The 20,987-nt window shown below is 39.6% G+C and overlaps 1 protein-coding gene across 4 annotated transcripts in view; it reads left to right on the top strand.

Annotated features, from left to right (window-relative positions):
- L3HYPDH (trans-L-3-hydroxyproline dehydratase) overlaps positions 1-20,260 on the top strand; it is a 44,492-nt gene extending 24,232 nt beyond the window's left edge. The window contains exons 5-7 of one of the 4 annotated variants that reach the window (XR_008493622.2): positions 827-1,028; positions 3,003-3,150; positions 20,023-20,260. The gene's annotated coding sequence lies outside the window, so the exon portion shown is untranslated. Of the gene's footprint in view, positions 1-826; positions 1,029-1,407; positions 1,452-3,002; positions 3,151-5,796; positions 9,222-20,022 lie in introns of those variants that run through there. The other 3 variants (XR_008493624.2, XR_008493625.2, XR_010123732.1) reach the window with 3 other exon arrangements.
- Positions 20,261-20,987: the final 727 nt, after the last annotated feature.

The following is a 20,987-nucleotide window of genomic DNA, read 5'->3' as shown; positions in this document are numbered from 1 at the left end:
TAAATTGTATATATTTTGCTACACTCAATGTAGTACAAAGTAGATGAGATAATCTCTCCCCTCTAGCCGTTATTTTATAAAGCATATACAGACTTCATGCAGCTGGACTAACAAAAACAGGTATCTGTGGTATTTGCCTGTTAAAGGCAAAAAATTGTGTATTTTTTGGCACCGAGTCACTTTTGGGATTTAGAGAGAAATGATAAAGTCTTCCAGTTATAAAAGACATCATAGAATAGGAAGTACAGTTGTGAATAAAGGGCAGAGAGTTAGAGATCTTAGAGTAAGGAGGTGAGCGTGTTGCAAAATAGTGTGTTGCGTGAGAAGAAGAATTGAAGGAAGGCATTGAAAAATAAACGTGATATAGAATAAACCTACCTGGTGAGTGAAGGGAAAATCTGAGAGATTGGAAGTGACAAGGTGATGGCATGAAGGACTCTAAGGAAGAAAAGGAATTCCAGCCCTACCTTTTCGGTGGCAGGAAGTTTTAGGAAAGGCATGGCTTGTGAAAGAGACCATTCTGTTAGTAGCTCTGAGAGTCATGGTAGGCAAGAATTGGAGGGGAAAAAGAGAAAATTGTTCATAAATTACTGAACAATTTACAATGCTCTAAATTGTTTGTTTTTAATCCAAGGCTATCCAACTATTTAGTGGTAGAACTAGGATTTGAACTGCAGTCTGTTTGGCCTTAGAACCCCATGTTTGTTTCTCTCTATCCCCAAAGAAGTCTACAGGTAAGGAAATCAAGAATGATCAATTATGGTACTGTCATCATTATCATCATCGTGATCATCATCTACCATTTTTGTTTCCTACTTTATATAAGGGCAACTTCCTGGGAGCTAAGGCTACTAAAAGGTAGAAGCCACAGTACTCATCTGCAGAGGGCTTACAGCCTCAGCAAGGACCTTGTGGCTTTGTAACAACAATCAGCCATAACAAGTTTACTTGTGGAGAAGAAAACGTGTAGCACTTTCAGAAGAGGCTATCAAAGAAAAGAGATGAACTTGGAAGCAAGAGATACACAGGTATAAGTCAGCCACCCATTTGACCCAGTGTAAATACTTAGACAATCAATACCTCAAAAGGTGAAGAAAGAATGATTCTCAAAATAATCTAAGACCTCGACCTTTCGTTGTGCTTACTATGAGTATGCAATTATAGTGACTTCATGGGAAAAGGAGAAAGAAAAACTATGAAATATTGGAATGGATTAAATATTGAGTACTATGTAAAGGCCAGAATGTAATCCTTCATGTTTTATTCTGCTCCCAGTTTGGGTATTTCATTTGGGTGGAAATAATAACAGCAACAAGTAATACTCTGTATAGTAGGTGCATTAGCTCATTTAATCCTCAGAGCAGTCTTATTAAGGCATACTATATTATCACTCTCCCCATTTTACAGATGAGAAAACCAAGGCACAGAGGTGTTATGTGATCACACAGCTAGTAAGTGCTAAACATGAGATTTGCACCTGGCAGATTGGTGCCAGAAGTAGTCTCTTAACTGCTATTCTGTATTGCCTCTGTCTTTTGAAAAGGACAATGAGAACCGTGGAAAAGTGCCAAGGAAGATAAAGACAACTATCAAAGGAATGGGAAAACAGCATAACATTTAAAAGAAAAGATTTTGTTTCTAATTTGGAAAACAACTATATATGTGTGTTTTTAAAAAGCATATAAGAGTTTCTGAGCAGTTATTTTCTGGAATAATTCCACTCAAGATGACCCCAGTCATCTATCTTCCCCATTCCTGCTCCAGCGCATCTGAACAGCATTGGAGAAAAATTACAGAATCAGATCAGTTAGTACCCACTGCACTTAGACTCCATAGCCTTGCTTGGCCCTTCCACCCTGCTGGCAATCTGAGCATTTTCACTTGTCAACTCACTGCTTCTGCCCCTTTTGTGACCCTTCAAACTTTATCCATGCAAACATTTAACCAACCCTAACCTCTTGGAATATGACTTTTGGTGCTGCTTCTCCAAGAAAATAGAAGCCATAAGATACACATTTCTTCATATTTTAGCCACCAAACCTAACTAAACTAGATTTGTACTAGTTCTCAGCTATGTTTTCCAATTTTAATGAAGCTGGTCCCTTCTCCAGCCTCGGGAATCTCATGCTATCTGTTACTTCTGTTCCCTGGTATCCTTAGCATTCCCACTGAACCATATCCCTGCCATGAGGACTTAAGCATGCCCTAATCTCTCACTTGAGAGGAAAAATGCCCATTCTTCCCTCCTTTTCTCTCCCTCAGTTCCTTTCCTTCAGCTAACTCATCAAAAGAATTGCCTGTACTTTTACAATTGATCTAAATTCTATTCTACACTTTTAGTGGCGTAAGAAAGAAAGTAATTATTTTTCTGCAACTTAGCATCTTACTCTGCCAGAAGGTAAAACTTAAGATGACAGCATCTAGGTTCTAGGGGCTTATTAGTGCCAGTGCATTGGTGAACATAAGTCCTCAGTTGTCATCTATTCACCCTGGCATCTGCCAAGGCATCCATCAGTCTGTCTCTGGCCTTATATCCATGGCTTGCTGAGTAATTATCTCCCACTCCAGTCCAAGAGGACCCAGCTCAAATGACCACTTTAGAGCCCCTCTCTAAACACAAAAAAATAATGACTCCACCTCAGAACCACAGAGGGCTGTGACCACACCTATTAGGAGGTCACAGGCTGCTTTTTAAGAATTTTTTCCAATATTTTTGATTTTTGATATGTTTTGACATTGTTGGGTCAATAAATCAAAATTATACATAAAACATACTTTGGAAGTTCCACTTCTGGAATGGCAATGAGGAGCTCTGTGGATCCCAATTAAACAAGTTTAACTGGTGAACATTATTTTCAAGACAACCATTTTAAATCTTTTTAAATTGTCCTAATGGCATATAGAAAATGCAGAAATATTAATTAAGAAAATCTAAAACTCAGTAAGAATAGTGAGTCTGTGGCATTTGGTTTATAACCCACTCTCTCTCTCCCTATTTCCAGCTCAGCATGACAGAGACTCCATTCCAGGTGGAAAAAGCACATGGCTCTTTCTTCTCCGAGATCCCAGGACTGTCTTATTTTCCTCAGAGGGGCAGGTTATAAGAACTTCACATCTCTCAGGCTACATGTTGCAGAGGTTAAATTCCAGGTGAGTGCAGCCAAGAAGCTGGCGGTTGTCTTCTTCTACCTACCTCCCACTCATAGAGCAAATGCTTTACTAGGGTGTGGCATGCTGGGAATACTGGGGCCATGATTATTCTCAAACAAGCTCATTTGTAGGACTGAGATTTCATGCTTGAACAAGCAAGCTGAGAAGACCAGATGTTATGAACCCCCCCACCCAATGCCCTACTTTTGGAGCAACCATTCCAAAAGAAGCAGGCCACCATCCCTGCCCCCACAATTCAGAGCCATGACTCAGAGAGTTCACATAGGAGTAGAGACAGGCCTTTAAACAGACAGCCCTGAAGCTCTCTCCAAAGGAACTAATTTTATTTGAAACAAAGTGTGGAGAAGTTCAAGTCTAAGGCATTCTCAAAAACAATGGAGTTTTGATGGTAAACAATTAAGAGGAGGCTAAAAACTTCATGAGAGATAGAAGCTAAACCATAGGGCAGCTAGTTTACCAGAGAGAACCCAGAAGAGACAGCTAAAAAGAGCTCTCCTGAGGTCTAAACTAACCTCAAAAACTGCCCCTGCAATTGGATCAGACTGTGGAGCAATTTATGCCCAAGAGCATTGTCAAAAACAATAGGGCAATTAGCAAATAATTAGTGACACCTAACATCTAGAAGTGATCAGGAAAAGAGACAGTCAAACAGAGCCCTACTAAAGCTACTGTTCTCCAAGGGTGACTGTAGGCATACCCAAGGCTGTGTCCTCTGAGGAACAACACCAGAAGCTTCACACCACAGAGCAAAAAGACTACCCCAAAATAGTCCAGTAACTAAACAAATAAATAAACAATATTAATAAGCCCCACAGAAGGAGGAGTAGAAACGTGTATCTGGAGCTGCTACAGAGTTGTTCCATGAGGGTTTTTCTTAGCTGTCTTTTTCCCTGGTTCTCTCTATTGAAAGCATCCAGTTTACAACAACAAGAGCAATAAATATATGAGACATGCACAGAAATAGGAAAATATGAACCGTACCCAGAAAAAAAAAAGCAGGCAACAGAAGAAACTGTCCATGAGAGGGATCAGATGGCAAATTTAACAAACTCTTTAAAGTAGACATTATGAATATGTTCAAATAATTTTTTTAACTATGCTTAAAGAAGTAAAAGAAGGCATGTTGAAAATGTCTCATCAATAGAGATTAATAAAGAGATAGAATTTATAAAAAATGGAAATCCTTGAGTTGAAAATTACAATAACTAAAATTAAAACTTAACTACAGGGGCTCCACAGTAAATTTGAACTGGCAGAAGAAAGAATTAGCAAACTTGAATATAGTTCAATAGAGATTATGTAAGCTGAACAACAGAGAGAAAAATAATGCAGAAAAAATGAATACAGCCTCAAAGATCTGTGGGAGACCATTAAGTGCATTAATATATATGTAATGTGACTACCAAAAAAAGAAGAGAAAAAAGAGCAGAAAAAGTATTTGAAGAAATAATGGTTGAAAACTTCCCAAATTTGAGTCTTAAAAAAATTAATCTACACACATCCAAGAAACTCAAGAAACTCCTAAGTAAGACAAACACAGAGGACACACACAGATAGTAAATAGTAAAATAGTAAAGATGCTGAGAGACAAAGACAAAGGAAAATCCTTGAAAGCAGCAAGAGAAAAACAACCTGTCACACACAAGGGAATCCCAATAAGATTAACAACTGACTTATCAGAAACAATGGAGGCTTGAAGGTAGAGGGATAACATATTCAAGTGCTAAAAGAAAAAACTGTCAACCAAGAATCCTATATTTAGCCAAACTATCTTTCAACAAATGTACATTAAAAGTCTCTTGTCTACATCTGCCCTATTCACCTTGTCCTCACCTTTCTCAGGCAACCACTTTTTATTAATTTTTTGTTTCCTTATGTAAAAGTAAGGAAAGACATATTTTCTTAATTTTCTCCCTCTTGTACACAAAAGTTAGCATACTATATGCACATTGATTTTTTTCATTTAACAATATATCCTGGAAATTGTTCCCTATGATATATTCAAAGTTATTCTTTTTCTAAATAGCTTCATGGTATTACACCATATGGATATATCAAAATATCAAAATATTTGATAATATCAAAATGTAGCCACCTTCTTTTGATCGACAGGTTGTCTCTAATTTTATACTATTGGAAAATAATGCTGCAATGAAGCAACTTACACATAAAACATTTTGTATGTGTGCAGGTATTTCTATATGGTAGAATCTCATAGGTAGGATTGATGGTTCAAAGGCTAAATACATTTATAATTTAATACAGATTACCACATTACCTTCTCTATAGGTTGTACCATTTTTCACTTCCACCATCAAGTTATGAGTGTGATTGTTTCCCTGCAGTTTTGCCAATAGAGTGATTTTAGACTATTTACATTGTGGGTTACAACCAATAGTAAGTCATGAATTTAGCGTAATGGGTTATAACCAACATTTAAAACAAACTGAAGTGGTGTAGGACAGAATAAAACATATCAGATTTCACCACACATAGTTTGATAGTTGTAAAATTCTTTGATACTCCTCCCTTCAAATGATATAAACTAATTTTCTTTCCCCTTAAGTGTGAGCTGTACTTAGTGACTCATTACTTTTTTTTTTTTTTTTTTTTTTAACTCATTAGGGGTTATTTGTCTCAACAAGTTAAGGAAAGAGCAGCCCAAGAATACCATCAGAGATGCAGCTTTCCAGGCCTCCATCCTGGACTTGCAGGTTTCATATTGACATAGATTTGCAAGATGACTTGCACTTCCAGGTCTCTACTCTCCATTCCAAGAAAGAGAAAAGGGAGAATAAGGGCTTTTTCCAAAAAGTTTTGTCTTTCTAATCAGGAAGACATGACCTTCCCAGAGATGTCTGATTACATCTTATTGCCAGAACTATATCACATGACTATCCCCAAGTGTTAGGGAGATTGAAAAATTCAAAGTTTTTAGTAGAGTGCATTTACCTCACCCTAAATAGTGTTATGATGATCACTTTTGATGAACAGAATGTGGCAGAAGTGAAGATGTCTTAAATATTAGGACAAAAAAAGGTATTGACTGTGGCTTTCTTGTTGCTCTTTCTCAAGTCAGTTATTCTGGGGAAACCCAACCGCCATATTGTGAGGACACTCAAGCAGCCCTATGGAGGAGCCCACATGGTGAGGTACTGAGGCCTCTTTCCAACACCCATATGAGTGAGCCATCTTGGAAGCAGCTCCATTTGACATCTTAATTACAACCCCCTAAGAGACCTGTATCAGAACTACCCAGCTAATCTGCTCCAAGTTTCTGACTCACAGAAGCTTTGAGAGAATAATTGTTTTAAGCTGCTAAATTTGGAGCTAGCTTGTTACACAACAATAATAACTAATACACTTAGTAAAAATAAGAATGGGTTCATGAAACATTTCAGTTATATATGAGTGTGTGCTAGGTCTCAGTATAAAATGAACCCCTTCTTATAGGTTGCAGTAAAAAACAAAATGGAAAATTCTGCACAAAACAAACCAAGCAACGGTTTTCTACTCTGAGGTCTTGCTGCTGCCTTCCTGAGGTCTACCTGGGAATCAAGACACAGGTCCTCTTTGCTTTCAGGTGCCCCAAACTTATTAGTGGCTCATGCAGCCTTTATTGCCCCATCATTCTATAGCTAGGCCAGTCACCAAGGGTAGGCAGGGATACACAGGGTACAAGGACACTAATCAGAGCTCTATTTACATCTAAATTCTCCTTGTTTTTTTTTTTTTTTTTTTTGAGACGGAGTCTCGCTCTGTCACCAGGCCGGAGTGCAGTGGTGCAATCTTGGCTCACTGCAATCTCCGCCTCCAGGGTTCAGGTGATTCCCCTGCCTCAGCCTCCCAAGTAGCTGGGACTACAGGCATGCACCACCAGGCCCGGCTAATTTTTTGTATTTTAGTAGAGATGGAGTTTCACCATGTTGGCCAGGATGGTGTCAATCTCCTGACCACGTGTTCTGCCTGCCTCAGCCTCCCTAAGTGCTGGGATTACAGGCGTGAGCCACCACGCCCGGCCTCTCCTTGTTTTTCTAAGCTCCTCTCATCCAACCTGAAAACATCTTTATCTAGTCTTTAGGATAGTCATCCTGGCTTTTACAGCTTTGTGTGTTCTCTTGGACTTATTGTCTTGATTTAAAACCTTCCTATTTAAAGCAGGGCCAAAATTTTAACAAACCAAAGACCTCCCTGTTTTTGGCACAGCCTCCTTTAGTTCAGAAAATCCTAAAGGTAAAGGAGGTCCTGTGCATACAAGGAAATACAGTGGAAAAAGCCCTCAAATAATATTTGAAAATGTTATTCACATATTGTCTTTATTTCAACTCAGATTCCTTTCTCATTCCATTTTTATCTGGCTCCTACACTCATTGCTTCACAGAATTAGTCACAGAATAGGTCACAAATGACCTAAATCCAATAAATACTTCTCAGCCACCTTACTTGACCTTGCCAAACATAAACCACGTGTATTAGTCAGGGTTCCCACAATAGGCTGTCTGCAGGCTGAGGAGCAAGGAGAGCCAGTCCAAGTTCCAAAATTGAAGAACTTGGACTCCAGTGTTCAAGAGCAGGAAGCATCCAGCACAGGAGAAAGATGTAGGTTGGCAGGCTAAGCCAGTCTCTGTTTTCACATGTTTCTGCCTGCTTAGATTCTAGCAGTGCTGGCAGCTGATGCGATTGTGCCCACCCAGATTAAGGGTGGGTCTGCCTTTCCCAGCCCACTGACTCAAATGTTAATCTCCTGTGGCAACACCCTCACAGACACACCCAGGATCAATACTTTGCATCCTTCAATCCAATCAAGTTGACACTCAGTATTAACCATCACATCATAGTTGGCCCCACTTCCATTTTGGAAATGTTCTTGTCCTCGTGTTCATGTTCTTACTCTTTCCTGGTTTTCCGCTAACCACTCTGATCATTCCTTCCTAACCTCTTTGACTACTTTCTCTGCTTCCCCATCTCACATTTTAAAAATTAGTTTAAACATAGGTAATATGTGCACATGGTATGAATTTGAAAAGGTACAAAAGGGTACAGAGTGAAAAATAAATGTTTCCCTTTTCCTTCCTGCCCTTGACACCTAAAACCTGCCAATCATCAAGTCCCTTTTCCCCAATCTGTTCCTCTTCAACCCCAAAGTCATTACCTCTTATCACTAATTTCAATGGACTTGATGACCTAGTTCTGGGTTCTCCATGAGAAACCCACTTTAACATCCATCACAAAATATTTTGGAGTTCCCAGTTGGTCTTCCACATGTACTCAAGAAAATGTCTATTCCTATGGTCTCTGGGTTACTCTGCCAGGCACCATTGTTAATCCAAGTAGCTCTGCCAAGAACAGTAGCTATAAGGAAGAAGAGATAGTGCTTAGCGGACAACATTCTTCAAACATGGCATCTTTTCAACTTTTTTTTAGTAGGCTTTATTTTTCAGAGCATCTTTAGGTTCACAGCAAAATTGAGTGAAAGTACAGAGATTTCCCATTTATTCTCTGCCCCAACACATGCAAAACCTCACCTGTTACCAATATCCCCCACCAGAGAGGTACATTTGTTATAATCAATAAACCTACAATGACACATTGCTATCACCCAAAGTCTGTAGTTTACATTAGGGTTCACTCACTCTTGGTGTTGTACATTCTATGGGTTTTGACAAATGTTATAACATGTATCTATAATTATAGAAATATGTAGAAAAGTTTTATTGCTCTAAAATTCCTCTGTGCTCCATCCATTCATCCCTTTCTTCTCCCAGTCTCTTGAAACCACTGCTACTGTTACGGTCTCCGTGGTTTTGCCTTTTCCAGAATGTCACATAGTTGGAATCATACCATAGGAAGCCTTTTCCTGTGGCTTCTTTTGCTTAGTAATATGCATTTTAGGTTTCTCCATAGCTTTTTATGGCTAAACAGCTCATTTCCTTTTAGTGCTAATATTCCATTGTCTGGATGTACCATAGCTTATTTATCTGCTTATTTACTGATAGCATCTTGGTTGCTTCCAATATTTTGCAATTATTAATAAAGCTGCTATAAACATCTGTGTGCACATTTTTGTGAACATGTTTTCAACTCATTTGGGTAAATATCAAGGAGCATGATTCTTGAATTGTACAATAAAAAATATGTTTAGGTTTGTAAGAAACTGCAAAATGATCTTCCAACGTGGAGGTACCATGTTGCATTCCCACCAGCAATGAATGGGAGTTTCTGTTGCTCCATATCTTTGCCAGCATTTGGTGTTATTAGTGTTTTAGATTTTGGCCATTCTAATAGGTGTGCAGTTATATCTCAATGTTGTTTTAATTTGAAATTTCCTAATGACATGTAATGTTGAGCATCTTTTAATATGCTTATTTTCTATTTGCATATATTCTTTGATGAGGTGTCTATTCAGATCGTTTGTCCATTTTAAAATCAGGTTGTTCATTTTCTTGTTGGGTTTTCAGTTATTTTGTATTTTAGATAACAGTTCTTTATCAGATATGTCTTTTGCAAAATTTTTTTTCCCAGTCTGTGGCTGGTTTTCTCATCTCTTTTCAACATTTTCAAAAAGAAAATACATAAATATGACAGTTGGTAAGATTGTGATGAAAAGGCATAGAGTAGCTCTTATCAGTAGGAATATTACTCCTCTCTAAAGAGCATTTCAGAAATTTGGGGAAGCATTTTTTGTCTCACAATATCAGTAGCATTTAGCAAATGGTGTCCAAAAATTCTGGATGTCCTATAAAGCATGAGAGAATACTGACCAATGCAGATTGTCTCACATGCCATACAGCTTTCAAATGTCCCACCAGACACTGAAATAGCTGACAAATTTATGAATCATTATGTACTTCCATAACTTTAGTTCATTCTGCATAGAAAAATATGTTTTAAACATGGTTCCAATATACACAAAAAGTTTCTAGAAATGCAACTCTATAAATTGAAATTTTTATTATATCTATTTTGTTTAGATTTTTATTAAACAATATTCACCCATTTGGAAAGCACTATCATAATTTACTACACCACTTGAGCTAATGGACTGTGAAAAAACACTTTTGTATCAGTCTACATTTGTAGCTAATATAATCGCTGTGATTCTACATTTAAATGTAAGCATCTAACTACTTCATTTTGTTTATTCTGTAATAAAAAGAGCCTACTGATCATACAGCAACATAAATGAATGCTACAGGCATTTTGCAAAGTGAAAAATCTGGATACAAAAGAGTATATACTGTATAATTCAATTTATATGAAGTTCCAGAACAGATAAAATAAGTATATGGTGAAAACAAATACAATTTCTAGTTCTTTGCTGGTAGTTCCCATATGTCATCCACTATATCTGTGTTTTCCTTTAAGCCCTAAATATAACTGTAATAGGTACTTTTAGAGTCTTTGTCTTCTATTGCAAACATCTTGGTTATATAAAGTTGGGCCTTTATTTACTGCTTCCCTCTCTTTGTTTATGAGTCATATTTTCTTTTCTTCTCTTTTTTTTTCCATGTCTAGTTATCTTTGATTATATGCATAATATTGATGACACATTGCAAAGAATCTGGATTTTATGTCTTGTTTTAAAGGGCATTTATTTAAATTGCTAGAAGGTCCTCCAGATCCTTTCAGGCTTGGTGTCATTCCATGTTGGAGTCAGTCTCTTTTGGTTTTGTCCCTTATCCTAGCATGTGGCTCTTATTTTAAAGCTTGACTTTTATTTTCAAGGTATTTGTTGTCTTAAACAAATGCCTGAGGTGCTCAATGAACTCTCTGCACTCTGGCTAGACTATAACATGTACAACATCATCTAGTCCAGTGTAATTTTAGGTATCTTTGTTCACCGCTCACTCCTACAGTAGCCACTTTCTCCTAGTTCTCATGGTGATTTGTTCTACACATGTGCACCCCAGCTCTATACCAAAGATTTATGGAGAGCCTCCATGCAGACAGCTGTCTCCCTCTATCACATGACTCCTTTCTCTCTCGCCCACAAATTCCAGTCACTTCAACTGTGTTGAACTCTGATCTCTGTCTTCTAGCTTGGGAAGACCACCATTTTCTACTGGAGCTCTACCTCCCAGGGTCAAAGTCTGAAAAACAGTCCTAGGTAGAAGGATGAAATAATTTACATAATGCATATGCCTATGAAGCACTTAGCATGATGTCTGCACAGAGTAAATGGCCAATAAATGTTGATTTTTATTATGAAATCTGTATTTGATACAAATTTTATCTATAATATTTTATTAAAGAAAAAAGTCTTATAAAATGGTATAGAGTAACCTCATTTTTGAAAACAAACATATTGAAATTAGGAAGGATATCTACCAAATAATATTACTATCAAGTAAGAATATCTTTACCAAACAATGTAATTATAGATGTTCTTCAATTGTTAATAATTTACTCCATTATATTTTTTATAATAAGCATTACTTTTTAAAATGAAAGAATTTATTTTTGAATAAAAATAAACTACTAAAGAGCATTTTGAGGGGTCTGTGTTGAAAGGGAAGAAAGGGGTAAGCTCTCTACTTAGCCTTGGAGGGAGTAAAATAATTTACCTATCTACTATACATACTGGGACCTCAGCGTTTTCGGGCCTGTTGGCTGGAGGTACTGCCATTTCTGCCTTTGTAGCCCCTGAGGGAGGCCTGAGTTACTGGCTTGGTTCCCTGACAATATACCAGACTGTAGGAACCCTTCTGAGTTGTGTATTTAAGTAGTTAAAAAAATCCTGGAGAAAATTCAGTTAAGTTATAAACCAGACTTATCTTTTTATTTTTAATCATGCTGTTATATTATCCCTCTCTCTTGGATTGAGATCATTTTTACATTTAACACTTAGTTCTTTCCTCTCCACATATGAGAGAAGGAGTAGAGGATAGCCTCACCATCATTACTCCAGGTGGTCCGGACACCTGGATCTCCCTGTATCATTGGCTAAGAAAGCACAAGCCATCAGATTCAAACACAAAAGTTGAAGTGGCTCAGCTGGATGGCTGCCATCTCTCTCCCCAACCTCGGGACTTTCTTAAGTCTATTTTCACATGTGTCCGTGTGAAGAGACCACCAAACAGGCTTTGCGTGAGCAATAAAACTTTTAATCACCTGGGTGCAGGCGGGCTGAGTCCGAAAAGAGAGTCAGCGAAGGGAGATAGGGGTGGGGCCGTTTTATAAGATTTGGGTAGGTAAAGGAAAATTACAGTCAAAGGGGGGTTCTCTGGTGGGCAGGAGTGGGGGTCACAAGGTGCTCAGTAGGGGACCTTTTGAGCCAGGATGAGCCAGGAGAAGGAATTTCACAAGACAATGTCATCAGTTAAGGCAGGAACAGGCCATTTTCACTTCTTTTGTGGTGGAATGTCATCAGTTAAGGCAGGAACCAGCCATCTGGATGTGTAAGTGCAGGTCACAGGGTATATGATGGCTTAGCTTGGGCTCAGGGGCCTGACATTCCTGTCTGCTTATATTAATAAGAAAAATAAAACGAAATAGTGGTAAAGTGTTGGGATGGTGAAAATTTTGGGGGATGGTATGGAGAGATAATGGGCGATGTTTCTCAGGGCTGCTTTGAGTGGGATTAGGGGTGGCGTGGGAACCTAGAGTGGAAAAGTTTAAGCTGAAGGAAGATTTTGTGGTAAGGAGTGATACTGTGGGGTTTTTAGAAGAAATATTTGTCATTTAGAATTATTGGTGATGGCCTGGATATGGTTTTGTATGAATTTTTGTTTTGTATGAATTGTTTTGGTTTTGTATGAATTGAAAAACTAAATGGAATAAGAGAAGGAGAAAAACAGGTATTAAAGGTCTAAGAATTGGGAGGACCTAGGACATCTAATTAGAGAGTGCCTAAGGAGGTTCAGCATAGCCTTGCCAGCAAAGATTATTTATTTACTTTAAGAGTTAAGAGTGGCAGTTTGGGGATAGCACCAGGAGATATCAGCTGTGATGACTTGGAGAAACAGTGTAAACCGCAGTGTAAACAAGAGCAGGGCATGTATGAGTAGTTGAGAATGGTGAATAGGAGTATGACTAGACAGAAGATAGGGATGACAAGTTTTTTTTGGGGCACAGTCCAAGTTGGTCTGGTGTCTGGAATGAGACTGGGGCCTAATAAAAAGGAGCGTCCATACAGGAGCTCAAATGGGCTGTACCTTGTAGCATTCTGAGGACAGGCCTGAATTCTGAGAAGGGAAAGAGGTAAAAGTATTGTCCAGTCCTTTTTAAGTTGGTGGCTGAGCTTGGTGAGGTGTGTTTTTAAAAGACTATTAGTCCGTTCTACTTTTCTTGAAGACTGAGGACTATAAGGGATATAAAGGTTTTACTGAATATTAAGAGCCTGAAAAACTGCTTGGGTGATTTGACTAGTAAAGGCTGGTCTGTTATCAGACTGTATAGAGGTGGGAAGGCTAAACTGAGGAATTATGTCTGACAGAAGGGAAGAAATGACTGCGGTGGCCTTCTCAGCCCTGTAGGAAAGGCCTCTACCTATCCAGTGAAAGTGTCTACTTAGACTAAGAGGTATTTTAGTTATCTGACTCGGGGCATGTTGAGTAAAGCTAATTTGCCAGTCCTGGGTTGGGGCAAATCCTCCAGCTTGATGTGTAGGGAAGGGAGGGGGCCTGAATAATCCTTGAGAAGTAGTAGAATAGCAGATGGAACACTGAGAAGTTATTTCTTTGAGGATAGATTTCCACGATGGAAAGGACATGAGAGGTTTTAAGAGGCAGGCTAGTGGCTTGTACTATAGCATAACCTGCCTTTGCTGGTGTGTGGCGATTAGGCCTGGTGGAACTGCCATCAATAAACTAAGTGTGATCAGGGTGAGGAACAGGAAAGAAGGAAATATGGGGAAACGGGGTGAATGTCAGGTGGATCAGAGAGATGCAGTTATGAGGGTCAGGTGTGGTATCCGGAATAATGTGGGAGGCCGGATTGAAGTCCCGGCCAGGAACAATGGTAATTGTGGGAGACTTAACAAAGTGAGTATAGCTGAAGAAGCTGGGAAGCAGAAAGTATATGCGTCAGGTATGAGGAGGAAAATAGATTTTGGAAGTTATGAGAACTGTAGAGAGTGAGTTGAGCATAGTTTGTGATTTTTAGGGCCTCTAAAAGGATTAAAGCAGCGGCAGCTGCTGCACGCAGACATGAGGGGTAGGCTAAAACAGTAAGGTCAAGTTGTTTGGATAGAAAGGCTACAGGGTGCGGTCCTGGCTCTTGTGTGAGAATTCTGACCGCACTAACCATGCCTAGGAAGGAAAGGAGTTGTTTTGTATAAGGTGCTGGGGTTTGAGAGATCAGTCGGACACAATCGGCAGGGAGAACATGTGTGTTTTTGTGAGAATTATGCTGAGATAGGTAACAGATGAGGAAGAAATTTGAGCTTGACTGAAGTAATGGGGGTTGTCTGTGAAGCTTTGCGGCAGTACAGCCCAGGTAACTTGCTGAGCTTGATGGGTGTCAGGGTCAGTCTAAGTGAAAGCGAAGAGAGGCTGGGATTAAGGGTGCAAAGAAATAGTAGAGAAAGCATGTTTGAGATCTAGAACAGAATAATGGGTTGTGGAGGGAGGTATTGAGGATAGGAGAGTATATGGGTTTGGCACCATGGGGTGGATAGGTGAAACAATTTGGTTGATAAGGCGCAGATCCTGAACTAACCTGTAAGGCTTGTCTGGTTCTAGGACAGGTAAAATGGGGGAATGGTAAGGAGAGTTTATAGGCTTTAAAAGGCCATGCTGTAACAGGCGAGTGATAACAGGCTTTAATCCTTTAAAGCATGCTGTGGGATGGGATATTGGCATTGAGCGGGGTAAGGGTGATTAGGTTTTAATGAGATGGTAAGGGGTGCATGATAGGTTGCCAAGGAGGGAGTAGAGGTATCCTATACTTGTGGGTTAAGGTGGGGGATACAAGAGGAGGACGCAAAGGAGGCTTTGGATTGGGAAGAAAGGCATCAATGAGATGTGGCTGTAGTCCAGGAATAGTCAGGGAAGCAGATAATTTAGTTAAAGTGTCTCGGCCTAATAAGGGAACTGGGCAGGTGGGGATAACTAAAAGGAGTGCTTAAAAAAGTATTGTCTAAGTTGGCACCAGAGTTGGGGAGTTTTAAGTTTAGAAGCCTGGCCGTCAATACCTACAACAGTTATGGAGGCAAGGGAAACAGGCTCTTGAAAAGAAGGTAATGTGGAGTGCGTAGCCTCCATATTGATTAAGAAGGGGACGGACTTATCCTCCACTGTAAGAGTTACTTAAAGCTCGGCATCTGTGATGGTCTATGGGGCTTCCGAGGCGATCAGGCAGCGTCAGTCTTCAGCCGCTAAGCCGAGAAGCTCTGGGAAGGAGTCAGAGAGCCTTGGGCCAGAGTTCCAGGGGCTCTGGGAGTGGCTGCCAGGTGAGTTGAACAGTGATTTCCAGTGGGGTCCTGCACAGATGGGACACGGCTTAGGAGGAATCCTGGACTGCGGGCATTCCTTGGCCTGGTGGCCAGATTTCTGGCACTTGTAGCAAGCTCCTGGGGGAGGCGGTTCTGGAGGAACGCCTGGCCACTGTGGTTTAGGCATTTGGAAGTTCTTGTGTGCTGGAGATGTGGCTGGGGTTTGTCTCACAGTGGAGGCAAGGAATTGCAACTCCAAAATATGTTGTTACTTGGCTGCCTCTACTCTATTATTGTACACCTTGAAGGCAAGGTTAATTAAGTCCTGTTGTGGGGTTTGAGGGCCAGAATTTAATTTTTGGAGTTTTATTTAATGTCAGGAGCAGATTTGGGTAATAAAATGTCTATTGAGAATAAGATGGCCTTTTGACCTTTTAGAGTCTAGGGCTGTAAAGTGTCTTAGGGTTGTTGCCAAATGAGCCATGAACTGGGCTGGATTTTTATATTTGATGAAAAAGAGCCTAAACGCTATCTGATTTAGAATAAAGAAAAAGGAGTATTAAGCTTGACTATGCCTTTGGCTCCAGCCACCTTTTTAAAAGTAAATTGCTGGGCAGGTGGAGGAGGACTAGTCATGGAACGAAACTGTAAGCCGGACCAGGTGTGAGGAGGGGAGATGATAAAAGGATTATAGGGTGGAGGAGCGGAGGCTGAGGAAGAATTGTGACCTAGCTCAGCCTGGCGAGGAGGGGAGGTGTCGTTCCTGCGTGGTCTGACACCTGTGAAACCTGGGTGAATAATCAGGCGTCCCTGAAATGATTAAACACGAAGGGAAGGCTGCCTTCCTTAGTCTGTGACTGGCGCCAGAGTTTTGGGTCCACGGATAAAACGTGTCTCCTTTGTCTCTACCAGAAAATGAAAGGAATTGAAATTAAGAGAAGGGAGAGATTGAAGTGTGGCGCCAAGATTGAAAGGAGAAAGAGGTTGAGGGATAGCGAGGGAGGTTGGAGAAGAGAGTAAAAAGAGGCCGCTTACCGGATTTGAAATTGGTGAGATGTTTTTTGGGCTGGTCGGTCTGAGGACCTGAGGTCGTAGCAGAGGCCTGACATCTATCTTTCTTAGAGGAATGTGCTCTCTGGTCAAAAGTAGAGAATAACTCCATGAGATTAAAGCAAAACATGCATCTACCTGATTCAGTATGTTCAAGGGCCCCACTACATGGGGCAGTTTAATTGTTGGTTTGTTTTTTGAGACAGGGTCTTGCTCTCTCCCAAACTAGAGTGAGGTGCAGTATCATAGGTCACTGTAACCTCCAACTCCTAGGCTCAAGCAATCTTCCCACCTTGGCCTCCCAAGTAGCTAGGACTACAGGCATGCACCATCATGCCCAGCTACCTTGGGCAGTTTAAAAGTAAAAAAATTTGTCAATCTACTTGTTTTCTCTCCAGAGAACATAATCGATTTGACTGAAAAAAATTAATACTGGTTTATCTTTAGCTACCAGGACTACAGACAAACCAAAGGCAGCACATATTTCCTTACTTCCTGGTAGTCATTAAGTTCCTGCTGGTTTCTGGATGTCAGGGGTCCAGAGACAAGTACATATTTTCTTTTTTTTTTTTTTAATTTTTATTTATTTATTTATTTATTGAGACAGAGTCTTGCTCTGTCGCCCAGGCTGGAGTGCAGTGGCACAATCTCAGCTCACTGCAAGCTCCGCCTCCCGAGTTCACGCCATTCTCCTGCCTCAGCCCCCGAGTAGCTGCGACTACAGGCGCCCGCCACGACGCCCGGCTAATTTTTTGTATTTTTAGTGGAGACGGGGCTTCATCGTGTTACCCAGGATGGTCCCGATCTCCTGACCTCGTGATCCACCCGCCTCGGCCTCCCAAAGTGCTGGGATTACAGGCGTGAGCCACCGCGCCCGGCGACAAGTACATATTTTCTTGATAGCACTACTACAGTACATCTATTCCCGTTGTGAAGGCGGAAAATTCAAACAGCAGTTCACCTGCGATTTGAAAGCCTGAAATACTGCGATTCCCCACAAGGAGGCTCCATTATCAAGTACAACAATTTTCAAAGCGGGAATGCCTCAACGATTTTGAAAAGCAACACATCATAGCACATTAAACTTTCATAATCTTTAAATGCTTTAACATTCTTATTGATAACAGTTTGGCTCTAATTATCACATAAAAATTTAATCTATCATTTTAGTGCTGTGCGAAGCCAAGACAAATGTATCATATATTAAATACATAATTTAAGCTGAGTATTTAAACAAAACCGAATTTTTTTCTCAGTGGGAGGAAGTGAGGACGATTGGCAATTACACTAAAAACAAATTTTCTTATGCTTCAGTTATTACATGTGATCAAAGAGTTGTCACACAGGTTCAACTTCGGCTTTCTAAGTCAAACAAAAGCTTTACCTTGGCTAAAATTCTTTATAAGGCAAAACATATTGACTGGTAGCTCATTGCCTAATTGATAACATATGTCATGGCATTATTTTAATATCACTCTTTAACAATAAAACGGTTAATATTTCCTGTTGGATGGTGTAACATCTTAAAATATTGGTAATAACAGTTTCGAATGGTTATAAATGTATTTGAAGTATTTGAACAGGAAATAGAGGCTAAATATATACATAAATAATTTGTTACAATTTAGATTTCTTTCAATGCATAATGTTGAAATTAGCTTTTCCTTTTGCCTCTTTAATTATCTGAAAAAAGAACTTAGAATGACTTTTAGTGCTATAAGTGTTCAATTAACTTTTCATTTAAATTATTTATTTTATATGATGGAATGCATCAGGGCAACTGAGAAATAAGGCAGATTTCTTACATTTGGAAAATAGAGTTGGGCTTGTGATTTGAAAGTTTTAGTTTTCTAAGACTATTCTTTAGAGAGTGGGATTTGGGATGTATCTAGCATTTATTGATTGCCTCCATCAAGTCCTTTGCTTATATTATTTCATATCAATGGGCCAGATATTACTATTCCCCATTCCATAGATGAAGAAGCTGAGACTCAAAGAAAAATAACTTGTTCAAGATAATATAGCCAGCTAAGCAACAGCAGGACTGGGATTAGAACCCACAGCAGGGATGGATGGGAAGAGAGGCAGACAAGGGTGGAGGTTTGGGGATCTGAGAGTGAGGAGGAGGCAGGATGAAATTGACAAGGGTAGAATCTTATCTGGGAGTTCACAGAAGTAGTAATTTATATCCCTTAGCATGCCTCCTTTATCCCTATCAGGCCCTCTGCGGCTGGATGAATCTCTATTTTTCCAGTCAGTTTGAATCTTAGCATCAATATTATATTTGAAACGTAAGAGTGAAATTGCCTTTCTGTGACATCTTTTTAACTGATTACTGGGCACTTAGGCAACCAGCTCCCGAATGTCTGGTTACTCTTAATAAAGGTCAGGATTGCACCTAGCTAGCCTCACTAATAGAGGAGAACTTGTGGCCATCTTTCATAGCAGCCTGAGGCAAGTTGTCATGAATTCACTGAAACTTGTTGATTTCCCCCGTGCACGTGAAAGAACCTGGTTCCCTTAGTGCTGTCCATTCAGCCTGAATAACTCTACTGCTTCCCCTCTGCCAGCACACCACCCACGCTGTCAACGATGGTGAAAATCTGCAACATTTTGTTTACCTTCATTCTGGGGAGCCTCTCCTATCCTCACAAGGATAAAAGGAGATTGCATTCAAACTTGTTTTGATTACTCTTAGCTTACACACAGAACCACCTCTTTAGAGGAAAGGGAAGTTTCTCCTAGTTCTGTCTTTGGAAATGGGAGGTTGGTCTTGGAGTCTTAGACTAACACAGATAGATCATTAATCACAAAGACTGTCTCTGGAAACTGAAAAAGGTCAGATTCTCTTAGAAACTGTGGGATTGGTGTGGTGGTACATGCTCATAATCCCAGCACTTCGGGAGGCCAAGGTGAGTAGATGGCTTGAGCTCAGGAGTTCAAGACCAGCCTGGGCAACATGGTGAAACCTCATCTCTATGAAAAAAAAAAAAAAATTAGTTGGGCACGGTGGTGCATGCCTATAGTCCCAGCTACTCAGGAGGCTGAGATGGGAGGATTGCTTGAGCCCAGGGAGGTTGAGACTGCAGTGAGCTGAGATCATGCCACTGCACTCCAGCCTGGGCGATAGAGTGAGACCCTGCCTCAAAAAAATAAGTAAATAAATAAAATAAAAATGAAAAGAAAGAAACTGCACAATAAGACAAGGGCAGGGTGGAGAGTTGTCTTAATTACACAAGACACCCATGCAACACGACAACACCCCTTTAAAACGTACAAAGTCACATAACTTCGGAGTTTCAAGATTTGGTTAAAAAAAAGAGAAAAGGATGGAAAATGTGATACTGTATACATTTTCTGCTCTCTGTGCTACTGAACATTCTCTAATGAATGTTTCCTAAACAACTTTCTGCGATCTACTTTGAAAGGAGAACAGAAGGGAGAGAACAACAGAGAGGAGACTAAAGAGAGATAAGGAGACAGAAGGAAGAAGAGGGGGCTAAGGAGGGAGCAAAGAAGATAAAGAAAATTTACAAAAGAAAGGAAGAAGGAGAGAGAGAAGTTGTCTGCAATTATGGCATATTAGGTGAGCAATGAACACTTTGTGCATTTATTCATTTGACACACAGTTATTGAGCATCTATTATGTGCCAGGCTCTTAGACCCCAGTTGAAAGTGGTGAAACAGATAGTTGTCTTATGAAGCACATAGATTGGGTGAGTCACAAAATTTTTAAAATAAAGTAAATTCGGTTGCAAATACACTCTTAGTTCACTTTATTTTTACATTATTCCTCTCATCCTCCATAACAATGCCTCTCATTATTCTATTCGTAAACCCGAGTAATATAAATGAGCCACTCTAGACTATGAAAATATACCATTGTCTCAAAAAATGTTTTTCAATGTAAGTATATTTGTACTTTTGCTTTCTTAATTGGAGCAATGTTTTTGTATTACTGCGTCTACACATTTTTTAAACAGCTGATAAAAAGATGTTTGTTCATTTCCTTGTAGTCTACTCAATCAGCCTATTTGCAAAAAATTTCCTGAAAAATAGGTAGTGGAAAAAAGTCAGAGTCAAGAGTGGATTTTATTCGAAATCAATATTTGGTATAAATGCAAACAAAAATAATCAGAAATTAAACAAAGAATATTGGATTTAACATGAAATGGATAACCTGACAGCCTCTTCTAAAACAAATAGAATACTCTTGTGTATCAAAGCGCTTAAGTCTGTAACAGAGGTGAACTTGAGGTCAATGTTGTCAAATAATTTCTAAGTAGTTTCCAGATTTTTTTCTTTTTTTTGCCTTTGGTGCCGAAAAGGCTAATCAACTTTATGTACTTAAAACTTACCTTCAATTTATCAAACTGCGGGTATAATAGTAAAA

This window comes from Pongo pygmaeus, chromosome 15, assembly GCF_028885625.2.
Source record: "Pongo pygmaeus isolate AG05252 chromosome 15, NHGRI_mPonPyg2-v2.0_pri, whole genome shotgun sequence".
In the NCBI taxonomy this organism is placed as follows: Eukaryota; Metazoa; Chordata; class Mammalia; order Primates; family Hominidae; genus Pongo; species Pongo pygmaeus.
Note: the sequence above shows the minus strand (reverse complement) of the source record. Positions and strands in the feature narration are given on the sequence as shown.